Source organism: Rhinatrema bivittatum, chromosome 13, assembly GCF_901001135.1.
Source record: "Rhinatrema bivittatum chromosome 13, aRhiBiv1.1, whole genome shotgun sequence".
In the NCBI taxonomy this organism is placed as follows: domain Eukaryota; kingdom Metazoa; phylum Chordata; class Amphibia; order Gymnophiona; family Rhinatrematidae; genus Rhinatrema; species Rhinatrema bivittatum.
The window spans coordinates 24,657,081-24,673,290 of NC_042627.1; positions in this window are offsets into that span (position 1 = coordinate 24,657,081).

Sequence of the window (16,210 nt, forward strand, 5' to 3'; positions counted from 1 at the left end):
GGCGTCACGTGATTCCCCGCGGGGTCGCGCCGGAACGCTCGTTCGGCCCAAAAGGAACTTTTGGCCAGCTTGGGGGGGCCTCCTGACCCCCCCCAAGCTGGCCAAAAGTTCCTTTTGGGCCGAACGAGCGTTCCGGCGCGACCCCGCGGGGAATCACGTGACGTCGGCGCCACGTCGAGTGACGCGGCGTCATATACAGACAGACACAACAGTGTGACTGTATATGAGGAGAGGGGAAGTTTTAAAATGTATGAGGGTTCTTTTTACTTTTGTATACCATATATTTTATGAAAATTATTCATTACATTTGTATTCATTCCTATAGAGAATATTGTTTCTGATAGCCCCCTTTGGGATATCTTTTATTGTTTCTCAAGGTGAACTATCTGCTCTATCATAGTACGAATAAACTCCAGTTCATCTCCATTAAACTCTTGTCCTACAGCCATCCTGAAACTGGTGAGGGATGATATTAGTCTTTGCATTGCAGATATTGCCAACCTTTCTCTATCCACTGGGATATTCCCTTCCTCTTTGAAACAGGCTGTAGTGAGACCTATATTGAGAAAACCTCAGGCCGATCCATCTCTCCTATCTAATTATTGACCAATTTTCTCCCTGCCCTTCTTGACAAAAGTGATAGGAGCAGCAGTCTTTGAACAGCTTACTGATTTTTTGGAGGGAAAAATGCTTCTGTAAAGCGTTCAGAACTGAGACTTTTCTGATCTCCAATGGTGATTCTACATTCAAGGGTTTTGATGTGAATATTGATTATGATTCTACTGGACATATACAGTATCTGCGACATTGGAGACGCTAGAACATGAAATATTCATCTCAAGATTTCATTCTATTGGTATTGCTGATACAGTTTTAAAATGGTTCACCTCTTATCTTACTCAACTCACAACAAATCAGCATAGTTAACGCTGTCTCAGATTGGTACCCAATCAATACGAACCTGCCACAAGGTTCATCTTTATCGGCCATCTTATTCAATGCTTATCTCTCCTCATTATGCAACATCTTGGCCTATCTCGGTGTTAATTATAAATTGTATGCTGGTGACATTCAGTTCTTTATACTGCATGGTCATTCCTGGGTTTATACTTTTAAAATAGTGTCTTTATGCATTCTCAGTGAAACTTTGGCTCACACATAATAAATTGCAACTCAGTGTCCAAAACATTGAAATTATTATTCTGTCTAATATAAATGTACCTACCATTGCTTTCCCTACCTTCTTTGATTTTTAGGGCACTTGTATACGTAGCTCTCATAAAATACTAGGGGCCGGATTTTCTAAACTACCGCAGCTTCCTGAATCCCGGCGCTAACGGGGGCAGGGGGGCGAGCCTGCGAAAGCCGGCAGCGATCGCACCACCGCGGTGTTATCGCTGCCGGCTTTCGCACCCAATAGCGCCATCGTAAAAGGTGGTGCTATTGGGCCCGCTACTGGCAGCGATAAGGGTTCCTACCTTTTTGCCGCCAGCAATGTTTCCGCCGCATCCGCCCCGGTGCTGCCCTGACTCTTCCTTTTCCGGTGCTGATGCCACCCAGACTGCCCCTTTTTGCATGCAATATCAATAGAAATGACCCCCTAAATCTTGGTGTCATGATTGATTCTACATTATCATGAAGTTCAAACTTTTTTATTGAATTAACATTGACAGGTCTATACCAAAAAAAAACCCCTAAAAATAACAGAAATTATAATAACAAAAATGACAAAAACTACAGGAGGATACAAATAACCATATTCATGTGTGGTCATTGTCAGGAAACAAGAAAATCAGACAGTGGTTGCCAAATAGCATACGTTTGCTCTTTCTGGTGCAATCTAGCTGCTACTACAACATCAGATCTATAAACCATTCATATAGTGTTCCACCAAACGGATTGCTATTCTTCCAATAGCTAAGCACCATTTGTAAATGGTTGAACTACTGTAATTCCCTGTATATTGGTTTACTATCATGTTCAACACTGACATTACAGATTGTCCAAAATTCTGAAGCACACTTACAGGTTAATTTTAAAAGCCTGGCACGCAAACACCGGCAGATACGCGCGGGGTCAGGCCATGCACGTGCCAAGTACATTTTATAAACAGCCCAGCCCCGCGCATATTTCCCGGCATGCGTGGAAGTGCTGAACTCTATGACAGGGGCGGGGACTGGCCAGGAGAGCGGCCACCAGCAGCTGGGCCAGCAGGTAAGTTCAAAAATTAAAAAAAAAAAAAAAAGAGGATAGATAGGCTAGGTTTAGGGGTCAGGGAAGAAGAGTAGGTAGTCCTTAATTGGAGTGGACTGGGAGAGAATTGGGAATGGGAAGATCGCGTCGCCATGTGTTTTTTGTTTTGTTTTTTTTAAATCACCCCCCTTGCTCGTGCGAGTCGTAACCCGTCCACACATGTGCATGCTGATATAAAATCGGGCACGCATGTGCACTCTGGTATCGTATTTTATAACATGCGCGCGGCAACGCACATCTTTAAAAATCTACCCCTTATTGTGACCACATTACCCCTGTGTTAAAATTGTTCTATTGGCGCATTCAATGCAAAGCAGCATCCTTGGTACAGAAGCTACTGAATAATGATAACTTAATCTGGAGCAATACTATACTGTGAATCTGCAAGCTAACCAGAGCTTTACATTCAGCAGATAAATACCTGCTGACGTTCCAGCTCTCAGATTAACACCTCTTACACTTCCGCCTAACACCCTTATCTAGATGAGATATGAGTTTCCCAGCTTTATTGCCAAATTTGAGAAACTGAAAACAATAATATTTTATGGAACTTAATGTTTTTATACGTAGCAAATGATTTGGAATGGCCCAGGTATTATCCATATCCTTTTTAATCTCCTCAGACAAGGAAAAATATGCTGTTTTTTCAAATCCTGTAACCTCCTAGTCCATTTCAAAATTATTTCCCCCCACATAACTGCCTTTCCTGCTTCCCAGAACAGTGTTGGAGATCTCTCCGAACTCTCATTAAATTCCTTGTATTCCCTCCATTTTTTGTCCCAGAAAGTCACAGAATGCAATGTCTTTAAAAAGACTCTGACTCATCCTCCAAGAGAAAAAATCTCTGCTGTCCTCCTGGATTTTCAAAGCCAAAAATACTGGAGCATGAGCAGAGACAACAATATTTACGACAGTCGCATTTAAAACCCTAGGGCAGGGGTGGCGAACTCCAGTCCCCGAGGGCCACAAACAGGCCAGGTTTTCAGGAGAACCACAATGAGCAGGCATGAGAGAGTTTTGCATACATTGGAGGCAGAGCATGCAGATCTATCTCATGCATATTCATTGGGGATATCCTGAAAACCTGGCCTGTTTGTGGCCCTCGAGGACCGGAGTTTGCCACCTGTGCCTTAGGGAATCAATGTTAAAACCTGTGCTGTTCCCGGTGTAAGCACACAGACACGGCTATTTTATAACACGCACGCGTGTTATAAAATACGATATCTACATGCACATGCAAGGTGGATTTTAATATCCACGCGCAGGGGAGGGGAATTTTCAAAGCCCATGTGCGGCGACGGGACTAGGGCACAGGGGTGGGCAATTCCGGTCCTCGAGGGCCACAAACCAGTCTGGTTTTCAGGATATCCCTAATGAATATGCATGAGAGAGATTTGCATGCACTCTGCCTCAGTTGTATGCAAATCTATGTCATGCATATTCATTAGGATATCCTAAAACCTCGACAGGTTTGTGGCCCTCAAGGACTGGAATTGCCCACCCCTGCCTTAATTGGAGCAGACTGGGAGGGAACTTCCCTAAACCCCTACCTAAACTTTCTACCCTTCCCCTCTCCTCTCCTCCCCGACCCCTCGCCCCTTCCTAACTATTTACTTTTTTTTGTTTGATTACTTACTGCTCCTCTGAGCAGAGGTAATCTCTGCGCGCCGGCCAGCTACCGGCACGCGCTTCCCTGGGGACAGCATCAAGTGGCGCTGTCCCAGTCTTGGCCCGCCCCTTTTTCAGGGCCTGGCACTTCAGTGCGTGCCAGGGTTTATGCGCATAGCCGGGCCCATTGTAAAATGCGCGCAGCGTGCGCAAGGCCCAGCCACGCACATAAACCCCGGTATTTGCACACGCGGGCCCTTGAAAATGTACTTGTGAGGAAATAACCTCTCAGATATGAGAACATAATCTATCCTAGAATAACTCTGATGCGGTTCAGAAAAAAAGGTATAATCCCGCTCACCAGGATGTAATACGCGCCAAATGTCTAAAATTCCCAATTCTTTCTGCAGTAAGTGACCCTCCCCCTCCCCCCCTGCTGCGTTCCTGTGATACTTAAGCTGGTGTGCAGTCATCCTCGCTGCTAGCCCCTATATTTAAATCCTCCCCTCCCCAACACCAGTAGATGTTCTGGAAAACCCAGGAGGAGAGAGATAACCAAGTAAAAATTTGGAGCATACAGATTACCAATCAAAAATAAATGCCGTCCTTCTGGATCCTTTATTGTCTTAGCAGCAGTGAAAGGACAGTCCTTATCTATAAGGGTGGCTGCCCTCTCCTTGCTTCTGCGAGTAAGAAGCAAAACTGCACATGCCAACCAATCTTCTTTCAGTTTGGATGATCTTTATCAGACAGGTGTGTTTCCTGTAGGCATGCTATGTGTACTTTTAGGTTTTATCAGCACAGCAAGTAATTTAGACCTTTACACTGGAGAATGTTTGCTATCTACATTCCATGATGCAATCTTTAAATCACCCAGTATCTAAAAAGATTGGGTGACACTTCCTGCAATCCACTGTCTGACTAGCCTGCCTAAATCCCTAATTGGAGCCTTGTGTCCCCTAGCCTAGATGCAAAGCAGCCTCGCCTCCAGCATCACTCTTCTCCAGCCAGGAGATAGGCCCATGGGACCCCCATCCTGCTCCACAGCTACCCTCTCTTACCTCTTCCCTTTGCCTGCTCCCTTTTACAACTGTGCATCCAATATCTAAGTCAACAATACTAAATATACTAAGGAACTAGACAAATATAATAGGTGTACCCTTGGCACTGTTACTCTATCTGTCAAGACCTATTAACACAAACATTAAGTTCTGCCAGAGGTTAGCTGCGATGTCTTCTCAATCTCTGAAATCCATAAAACTGTAGCGCTTCAATCCTCCACATTACAGCAGACACATAAGGAATTAGGCAAAGATCCTTCTCACTGACCTTCCATGTCACTCCAACAGTGGAGCTGAAATTTCCACTGAATCAAGTTACAATTCGACTTAGAATATATGATCCAACTAAAAAAAAAAAAAAGTGACATAAACATCTCGGACGTAACATGCAAGCAGTAGTTTAGTCAGCACTGCATGCAGATCCCAACTGTTCAGTCAGTATGAACAGTAGCATGGCACCAGGGAGTGCATACCTTTCCAAGGCATGCTCGGACTCCTTCAGCCCTCATATGTCATCACATGTCCTCCCAAATTCTGATAACTGAAATTCCAAATGTAAACAAAACGTTTGCAAAGAGAAACCGCATCACAGCACAATGATGCCGCAACCTTTTTCTGCTGTTATTTCTTTCTTCAAGCAATCCAGCATTTATCCTCTGTAAAATCCATAGCTCTTAAGTTTGGAGGCCCTGAAGACATTTGTGTATCTGCTCCTTACCACTCAAAAAAAAAAAAAAAAGAGTTTTTCCATCCTGATGTATGTGCAGTTTAGCCGGGAAGAGCAGTGAAAAAAATGATTCCCCGTTTTTGCAGCTCTGCACATGTCGATGATAGCTCCTTGCATTGGGACACCACTTTAGCAGAATAATCTTTGAACAACAGTACTCTGGAACCTTTGTATTCAATATGCGCTCATTATTTTTGTCTTCTCTGCCCAGTTTAACATGCGGGCCATGACCTGTCGCGGCCTATTCTGTGAGCGCGTTCACATATACAGGCACTCACCATATCATTAAGACCCAACTCCGCCAGCAGTCATTTTTCAAAAAGAGCTGGCAGATCTCTCTTTTTTACTGCTTCCGGGATTCTGATCATTCTGAGATTATCGCAGGGGGTTCTGATTTTCTTGGTCGCTCACTTATTCCAGCAAAGCTGCATTCTCTTTTTTTAGCGTTGCAATTTGTAAGTCCACTTGCGTTGCGTTGCGTTGCGTGGCCTTCTCTGGCCGAGACTCGATTTTCTACTTCCTGCAGCTTTCGTCCATGCAACTCCAACCCCTCATTGATCAATCAATCCTCCAGCACTGCCGATACACTTTTAGATACAGTAAGTATCACCTCGCCCGACATTACTGCCAATACTTTCTCGGGCTCCAGCCACAACGATTACGACGCCATTTTAGACTCAGAGCCGTGAGCTCATTACTTAATTGTGGGAAACTACAACGAGCTCCCTCACACCTGCTGTGTTTGGCAATAAAATAGACCCAGCAGTCTCCCCACTCTTTTGCTATTTGGCTGCTTATTATCAGGGGGTGGGGGGGTCCCTGGAGCTCCTCTCCACATGTCTACCCAGACCTCCACCATTACCGGAAGTCCTCCCACTCCATCACATTTTTAAATTACTAATAGGGTCCCCCCCCCCCCCCTCCTCTTCAAATATTAATCAATTTTTTTAAATTAATCCTTTGTTCTTAACCTTCCCATGGAATAACTCCTCAAAAGGCTTCATACAACAACTAAAGGCAGGCATTCCCTTCTCAGACCGGAGGGTCCCCTGTAAAAACCGCAACTGGGAAGCCCACCAATTTCTCTTTCAATTGCCAGTGAGAAAGAAATTCCCCCTGTGGAATAAATTGTCCTGTACGATTTATTCCTTGCACACAGAGCCAAGAGAAATTGGTTCTATTAATGTGTCGAGGCAAATAGCTGTTACCCCACAAGGATGTTAACGGAGATAAATGGTTAGATATCCTTCCGCATGAGAGTAAAGAGTTCCAAGACTGCAAAATCCCAGATAGGCAGGAATGATCCCCCACCAAACGTTTCTGCTTTGTGCATGTCATTCCTAACAAAACATGAAAGGAGGTATTGACAAGATAAAACCCTGTGCTTGTCATCCAGAGCTTTCCATAACATTAAAACACTTTCTAGATGATTTGCTCAACAGTAAAGCTCCAAAGTCAGGAAGACCAAGGCCTCCCTTTTCTTGAAGCCCCTTTATAACTTCACTCGCTATTCTAGTTCTTTTTTTTTTTCCAATCAAAGGCAGGCATACGTGACTTGAGATCAGATATAAAGGAGAGGGGCAACTTACGGTAATAGGCAACATATCCTACAAGAAAAGTACCCGGAGTAAAATGTTCACCTTTATCGTTGAGATTCTACCAAACCAGGACAGCGAGAAAGGCAACAAGATCTTGTTCAATGTTATTCAGCAAAGGTAGATAGTTTAATGAATTCGGTTGATTTAAATTGTCAGATAGCTAATTAATGAATCCTTTGGTACTTTTGTGTGTGTTGCTGCAGCAGAGAACTTTGCACATTTCTGGCTACAGCTTTTTGCTATGGATGCACCACATCCTGGGGTTGCCATGTTTTAAAGGTGACACTGATAAGAACATAAGAACATGCCATACTGGATCAGACCAAGGGTCCATCAAGCCCAGCATCCTGTTTCCAACAGTGGCCAATTCAGGCCATAAGAACCTGGCAAGTACCCAAAACTAAGTCTATTCCATGTTACCATTGCTAGTAATAGCGGTGGTTATTTTCTAAATCAACTTAATTAATAGCAGGTTATGGACTTCTCCTCCAAGAACTTATCCAATCCTTTTTTAAACACAGCTATACTAACTGCACTAACCACATCTTCTGGCAACAAATTCCAGAGTTTAATTGTGCGTTGAGTGAAAAAGAACTTTCTCCGATTAGTTTTAAATGTGCCACATGCTAACTTCATGGAGTGCCACCTAGTCTTTCTATTATCCAAAAGAGTAAAAAACCAATTCACATCTACCCGTTCTAGACCTCTCATGATTTTAAACACCTCTATCATATTCCCCCTCAGCCGTCTCTTCTCCAAGCTGAAAAGTCCTAACCTCTTTAGTCTTTCCTCATAGGAGAGCTGTTCCAATCCCTTTATCATTTTGGTCGCCCTTCTCCATCGCAATTATATCTTTTTTGAGATGCGGTGACCAGAATTGTACACAGTATTCAAGGGGTGGTCTCACCATGGAGCGATACAGAGGCATTATGACATTTTCCGTTTTATTCACCATTCCCTTTCTAATAATTCCCAACATTCTGTTTGCTTTTTTGACTGCCGCAGCACACTGAACCGACGATTTCAATGTGTTATCCACTATGACGCCTAGATCTCTTTCTTGGGTAGTAGCACCTAATATGGAACCTAACATTGTGTAACTACAGCATGGATTATTTTTCCCTATATGCATCACCTTGCACTTGTCCACATTAAATTTCATCTGCCATTTTGATGCCCAATTTTCCAGCCTCACAAGGTCTTCCTGCAATTTATCACAATCTGCTTGTGATTTAACTACTCTGAACAATTTTGTATCATCTGCAAATTTGATTACCTCACTTGTACTATTTCTTTCCAGATCATTTATAAATATATTGAAAAGTAAGGGTCCCAATACAGATCCCTGAGGCACTCCACTGCCCACACCCTTCCACTGAGAAAATTGTCCATTTAATCCTACTCTGTTTCCTGTCTTTTATTTATTTATTTAGCACTTTTATATACCGATTTTCCAGTAACAGAATTACTAATCAAGTCTGTTTACATTTTGAACAGTAACCATGACAAGATGATGTCTTACAATAAACAGGTAGATAGAACTTGGATACAAATAACTGGGTAACAACATAAAGTAAAAGTTATGGAGCCTAATGTAAGCTGGAGTTAAGAACCGAGGTTAAGAAAAAAAGGCTGGGTGTTTAGGAATGGACTGCATAGAGGCTGGGGGTAGATATTCAAACCGCGCGATTTGGCGTACTTTTGCTGGCGCATCAGGCGCAAGCAAAAGTACGCGGGATTTTAGTAGATACGCACGTAGCCGCGCAAATCCTGGATCGGCGCGCGCAAGGCTATCTATTCCGTATAGCCGGCGCGCGCCGAGCCACGCAGCCTACCCCCGTTCCCTCTGAGGCCGCTCCGAAATCGGAGCGGCCTCGGAGGGAACTTTCTTTTGTCCTCCCTTCACCTTCCCCTCCCTTCCCCTACCTAACCCACCCGCCCGGCCCTGTCTAAACCCCCCCTTACCTTTGTCGGGGGATTTATGCCTCCCGGAGGGAGACGTAAATCCCCGCGCGCCAGCGGGCCGCTAGCGTGCCGGGACGCGACCACGCCCTCGGACCGCCCCGGGTCCGCTCCCGACATGCCCCGCGGATCGGGCCCGCCCCCTCAGAAAACCCCGGGACTTTCGCGAGTCCCGGGGCTCTGCGCGCGCCGGTAGGCCTATGTAAAATAGGCGCACAGGCGCGCAGGGCACTGCTCGCCTAAATCCGCCCGGATTTAGGCGGATTTAGGCGAGCAGGGCTCTTAAAATCTGCCCCTGGGTGTTTAGGATTGGACTGCATAGAGATAACAGAAAGGAGCGGTTTCTGGGCGGTTAGCCAATGAAGGGATCATCTGTTGGAGATCTAATAACAGCTGAAGTTATCCAGTTTGTAATCCACAAAAGGACATCGCCACATAGCCCATGACATTTTATTTTTCCTATAAGCCTCTCATGAGGAACTTTGTCAAATGCCTTCTGAAAATCCAAGTACACTACATCTACAGGTTCACCTTTATCCACATGTTTGTCAATCAGGTCTACCACATCTTCTAGGTTCACCGTGATTTGGTTCAGTCCATCTGAATCATTGCCCATGAAAACCTTCTCTAGTACGGGTACCTCCCCACCATCCTCTTCAGTAAACACCGAAGCAAAGAAATCATTTAATCTTTCCGCGATTGCCTTATCTTCTCTAAGTGCCCCTTTAACCAGGGTCGGCTCCATCTACTTTAAGTTCATGGCGGAATAAACCTCATATGTGTATCATAACAAAATGCTTGTTTTCGTACTCATTATTTTGATCGTTTCTTCTAAAAGTTTAAAAGAAAACCAAAATTGTAAAGAATGAGAATATTGTGTATTTACTGCTGAATGTCTGTTAATAGTAAATATGTTTTGTTATGGGAAAATTCTGTATATTGGCATTGTTGAGGTGATGTGTACTATTTACTGATCTGGAGTTTAACAAAGCATTCTTCCTATTAAAAAAAATAAAATCTAACAGGTAGTGCAAGGTGTGAACAATGGCATTTATCATGATAATAAAAAACAGAAAGGAGAGACCTTTGTATAAGATCTAAAGAGACAGCAGCAGTGCCAGGAAGCAGGAGTGATGACATGCTGAGCAACTCTCCTTAGCACTGCTGTTTAAAGGAGAAAACAATGTTGAGAATTCGGGGTGCAGGGCTACAGTGACAATGGGTGTTCAAAGATTTTTCACTTTCACAAAATTCCACATTAAAAAAAAAGAAAACCTTTCTAATTGGAGCACGTGAAAGTATTTTGACTGCCAAAACTATGAAGCATGAAAATAATTGAATCTGCTTTTCCATTTATGAACTCTCGAGAGGAAGAAATCTCTCTCTCATTCCCGCCCCCAACTCTTTATTGTGCTGGTTCCCCTTTTTTCATGCTTTTCTCCCCCTTACCCATTCTCACTCACACTCCCTCTTTCTCTCTCTCTTGTTCTCACATTCCACACTCCCCTCTTCTCTCCTCCTTCCTCCTCCTTTACTCTCCCTCTCTCCCACCTGTCACACCATCTCCAGTGACCGTAAATAGCTACACATTCTGCTCTTCCTGGACAATTGCTACATTTGGTGAAGGACAGACACAGTGAATAGTTCTGAAACTCAGAGAGGAAGCTTACATGTTGGTGTCTGGGAAACAGGGGCCTTGTTTTCAGTTTAAAGTGGTTTCCACCTATAAAATCCCATGTTTGTGAAAAGGGGAAAATCAGTTGAAAGTGATTTTCATCCAAGCTGAAGGCTCACAATGCTCTCCACCATCTCCTCCCCTAGAAAAGCTTTCCTGGCTTCTATTTTACAGAATAAGTTCCAATATTTAGCCAGAAACATTGCCATTTTCAACTGCGTTTCACCTGTTTTTGTTGTAATAAAAAATTAAATTAAAACCGAAAATGGAGAGATCACGTGATGCTGTGAGAGTAGCGGCATGTAGGAGACTGCTCTCTCGGGCCTTTTTCCCTACCACCCGTGCCTATTACATCATATCTGCACGAAATATACATTTTTGAGTGTCAGAACACTCACTGGGTTATCTTGGAAGGTAATCTGCTTCGGGCGATGTCCTCTCGGCTTACTAAAAAAGAAAGAGCGAGAGTAAGGGAAGCCAGCATCCCCCAAAATGGCCGACAGCCACATGGATTCTGACCGAGCTGAAGTTCCGATGTTGGTGATCAGTGAACTGAAATCGGTGGTGGTGGCTGAGGAAAATCGCAGACAAACTAGATGATATGTCAGTATCGCTGCCTAGCTGAAGTGGAGCAGCGGATTTCCAACGCACAAGACAACCTACAAAGTGCGCACACGGACATCACTGCCATTCAGGGGACCCTGATTAAGCAAGAGGAGTAGTTGGAAGACCTGGAAAATCGGTCTCGCTGCAACAATATAAGGTTGGTGGGAATACTAGAAACAATGGACAAATGATCCTTAGCCAGTTTTTTGGAGTCCTGGATACCTCGTGAGTTGGGTATCACTAGCAAATATGGAGACCTGTGCATCAAACGTGCACATTGTTTGGGCCCCAACCAAGAAAACATCGATCACCCGCAAGTGGTGATAGCTTGAGTTTTTAATTTTGCCCAAAAGGTGGATATTATGCAAACACTTCGAGCGGGTAAGCAGTTAACATGTCAAGGAAAGAGGATACTGATATTTCAGGATTACTCCTCTAAACTGTCAGCACATTTGCTCCTATCTGCTCTAAATTATTTCAAATGGGAATTCGTTCGGCCCTGCTATATCCTGCAAAACTTCGGGTTAACAACAAAGATAGTGTAAAATGGTTTACTTCTGTGCTAGAAGCAAACCATTTTCTTGGCATCCATGGAAGCAGATAAGGAGGCTGCATAACGCCACTTGACAGTTCAACCTTCCCACCATTTTGGATTTTAAGTTCTGCCAGCATTTGCAGCCCAATCTTGTTTGTGGATATAACTAGTCACATATTGAAGTTTTACTACTTATACCCTTTTTTTTCAATATTACAATGGAGCTCATAACTGGCTGGATTCATACATTACACTACCCATTTCATGCTGAAGCATGAGACCTTATTAAAGCAGCTTCAGTTCTTGAAATTCTTCTTTTTCAAAATTGTTGGACATTGTACTTTGTCCCTTGGATGCATAACTGCCTCAGTTTTGTTTCTAATTGTATCAGATATGGTTTTCCTCCAAATTGCTTATGTTGTTCTATGGGGGAAAGCAATTCCTTAGATGATTCTGATTGGTTATGGAACAGGTGGTGGGCCGCAGAGAGCCCTGGCGTTAATTGTGATCTTCACTCATGTTAGATGGTGAGGATGTTCTAGAGGGGAGATGGGCTGGGGGGTAGGGAGAGTACATTATTGGGAAATTTTGTGATGTTTTTATTTGTGGCACAGATATCAGTTTCTCAACCTTTGGTTTTTTTTTCTGTGGGATGCCCATAGTAGTATTTTGTTCTTGCGGGGCAGCTCGTGCTGGGAGGGCTCTTCCTTATTTATGATATTCATTAGGTGGCTACTAGTTTTGGTATAAATGTCGCTTGGAGGGGTGAGGATTGTTTCTTGGAATATTTGTGGAGTAAATTCAGCGATCAAGATCCAAAATTTTAGTGGCTCTAAACAGACAGAAAGTGGAAGTGGCTTTCCTCCAGGAGACACGCTTCAATGATTTAGAACATCAGAAATTGAAATGATGGTGGGTGAGAGAGGTTGAATTTTCATCTGCAAATACTAGATCTGCAGGAGTGGCTATATTGTTTAGGAAAAATTTGCCATTGTTCATTACTCAAGAGATTAAAGATCCCACAGGACGTTTTGTGATTTTGATTGCTGAGCTGTACAATAAATGATTTGACCTTTGTAATCTGTATGCACCTAACATTTATGACCATAATTTCTTTGAAAGGTTATATTCCCACTTCTCTCCTCACCTAGTCGAAGGGTTGATCGTAGGGATGGCGGGGACTTTAACTGGATTTGTGATTCATTGATGGATAAATCTAATCCCTCTAGGACTGACAGCTCACAATCTAATAAGGGAATTAGTTTCTTGGAGAAAGGCCTACAGATAGTGAATGCTTGGCATCTTCTCAACCCTGTGGAGAAGGATTTCACACACATATCTATGGTGCACTCTTCGCACTCCAGAATTCATTATTTATTGATTTCCCAACACCTTTTTGCTGAAATGCAAGAAGCAACCATTGGTAATATTACGTTATCCGATCATGCCCCCATATGGATTGAGTTGTCCAGGGGAGTTGCAACTAACAATAGTAAACATAGAAATGACGGCAGAAGAAGACCAAACGGCCCATCTAGTCTGCCCAGCAAGCTACGCACTTTATCCATTTTTTTCCCCTTTTTTTTCTCTCCCACCTGTTACTATTGGCTTCCAGTACCCTCCAGCCCTAATTCCCCTCCACCCCACCACCAATTTAGAGAGCAGCGCCGTATCTGCATTCAAGTGAACGTCCAGCTCAATTAGGGGTAGCAACCGCTGTAACAAGCAGGCCACACCCTTACCCCATACTCTTACCCACCCCTGTTTTTATTTTTTTATTTTTTTGAGATAGCAGCCCTCCATCCTTCCGCTCCGTGAAGGTGGAACACCAACTACTGGCCACTGGTGTGTGCACTGGCGTTTCCCTTACTTTTTAGCCAAAGATCCTAGTTTTCATGGTTTTCTCAAAGCTAAATGGCAAGACTATACCACTCTTAATGCAGTGCATCTAGATGACCCAATCCTCTTTTGGCAGACTGCTAAAGCGGTATTAAGAGGAGAGATCATTTCTTTTGTGGCTAAAAGAAAGAGGGACATTGATAAACAGCTATTGTATCTGGAAACACAGTTGCAAAATGCTAAAAAAAAAAAAAGGTTGATTGGAGCTAAGACATGGGACAATAGAGAAAACTATTTAAGTATACGATCCCGTTCGAATACATTAGTCCATCAGAGGGCAAAGAAAAGCATCGCCTACTATAAATATCGATTATTTCAATATAGCAACAAAATTGGGAAATATTTAGTTAACCTAGTCCGGACTGCTGGAGGCCCATGCTTTATAAAAATGCTTAGGACTAATATAGGGAAGTTGGTTTGAGAGAATACATCTATTGCTAATACTCTGATGGAATACTACCGAGACCTATACAAATCAGACCACCCTGATATGGTGATAGGGAGAGATTTCTTAAGTAAGATTCATTTACCTCGGGTTTTCAGAAGCTCAATTAGAGTGGCTTAATCGCCTAATCAATGAAGAAGAAATGGCTAAGCCATTAAAGGCCCCAGAGCTGGATGGATTCAGTGGTGCATTCTATAAAATTCTGTGGGATCCAGTATCTACATTACTTGTTAGTGTTTTTCATACCCTGGCAGAAAAAGGATCTTACTCTGTTGGGGATAATATGGCCCAGATTGTTGTTATTCACCTGTTTCATATCAGCCCATATCACTTCTGAATTTTGATCTGAAGTTGTTAGCCAAGATTTAGGATGATAAGTTGGCAGTATTATTGCCCAAGTTAATTGGACAAGGACAAGTGGGATTTGTAAGGGGTAGCTATTTCCTGACAAATGTTAGATTGGTAATGGCAGCAATGACTCATTGCAGACGAATCAAAGAACCATTTCTTGTGGTCAGCTTTGAAGCTGAAAAAGCATTTGACAGGGTAGAGTGGGATTATTTGTTTGAAGTAATGACCAAACTAGGTCTGGATGGTCCATTTCCACGGGTAGTTAATCTTCTTTATTCCAATCCAAAAGCATAACCAATCAATCAACCTCAGACACCTTTCTCAATGAACAAGGTACTAGACAGGGTTGTCCCCTGTCTCCATTGTTGTTATTACTGTTTTTGGAACTTTTTTTGTTTACTCTTCAGGAAAATGGGGACATACAGGGTAGGGTATACAATTGGGAAGTCACGTCTTCAAATATGCAGCTTTTGCTGACAATATCTTAGTTTTTCTCATAAACCCTGTGAACTATCTATAACTTGTCTGTTGGAGCTCTTATTGGATAAATATGAAACTCTGGTTTTTCCTTCCTCTTTACAGACGTGTTGGGGGCGGGATTTTCCACTTAAATGGGCAGGTGGCATTTTCAGGTATTTGGAGTTAGTTATGTCAACGAATCCAGCTGATCTTTATAATCTCAATTTTGAGTGACTCATCATACTAAAGGGAGATTTCATGCTTGGACGGGACTACCTCTTTCATTAGTGGGTAGAATAAACATATAAAATTATGATTTCCCCCCATTGGATTTATGTCCTTCAACATTTACCTCTCAGATTGTTGAAGAGAGATGTTAAACATCTGGATTCTTTGCTTATAACATTTATCTGGCAAGATGAGAAACCCTGCATCCCCTTAACATGCCTGAAACATGATTGAGGGAAGGGTGGACTAGCCTTATCTAATTTGGCAGAATATAATTTTGACAGTCTCTTACATATCCTGCGTGATTAGCTCTATAGAAAATCTGATTGCATCGATCTAGAAGGAGATAGATTATGAATGGCACCCCTAAATTTAAAATGTTACGTGCTCCTCCGGCAAAATTGCCCAAAGGGATGGCTAGTTGTACTTTGATTTCGCCCATTAGATGGACTTGGAAATGTTTATTAAAGATATATAAACATTCTTCTAATTGTTCCCAGTTGTTAAGCCTACAGGGTAATTTGGTCTTTCTGCCTGGTACTCATTCTTAAGATTTGGGGAAATGGAAAACATGTGGGCTTACTCAATTATAGGGATAGTATGTTCCTTTCTTTTTCTTTATTGAAGGACACTTATGGGCTGTTGGACTCAAGTTATTTTTCCTACATTCAGCTAACATAAGAACATAAACTGCCATACTGGGTCAGACCAAGAGTCCATCAAGCCCAGCATCCTGTTTTCCTCAGTGGCCAATCCAGGCTACAAGTACCTGGCAAGTACCCAAACATTAATAAGATCCCATG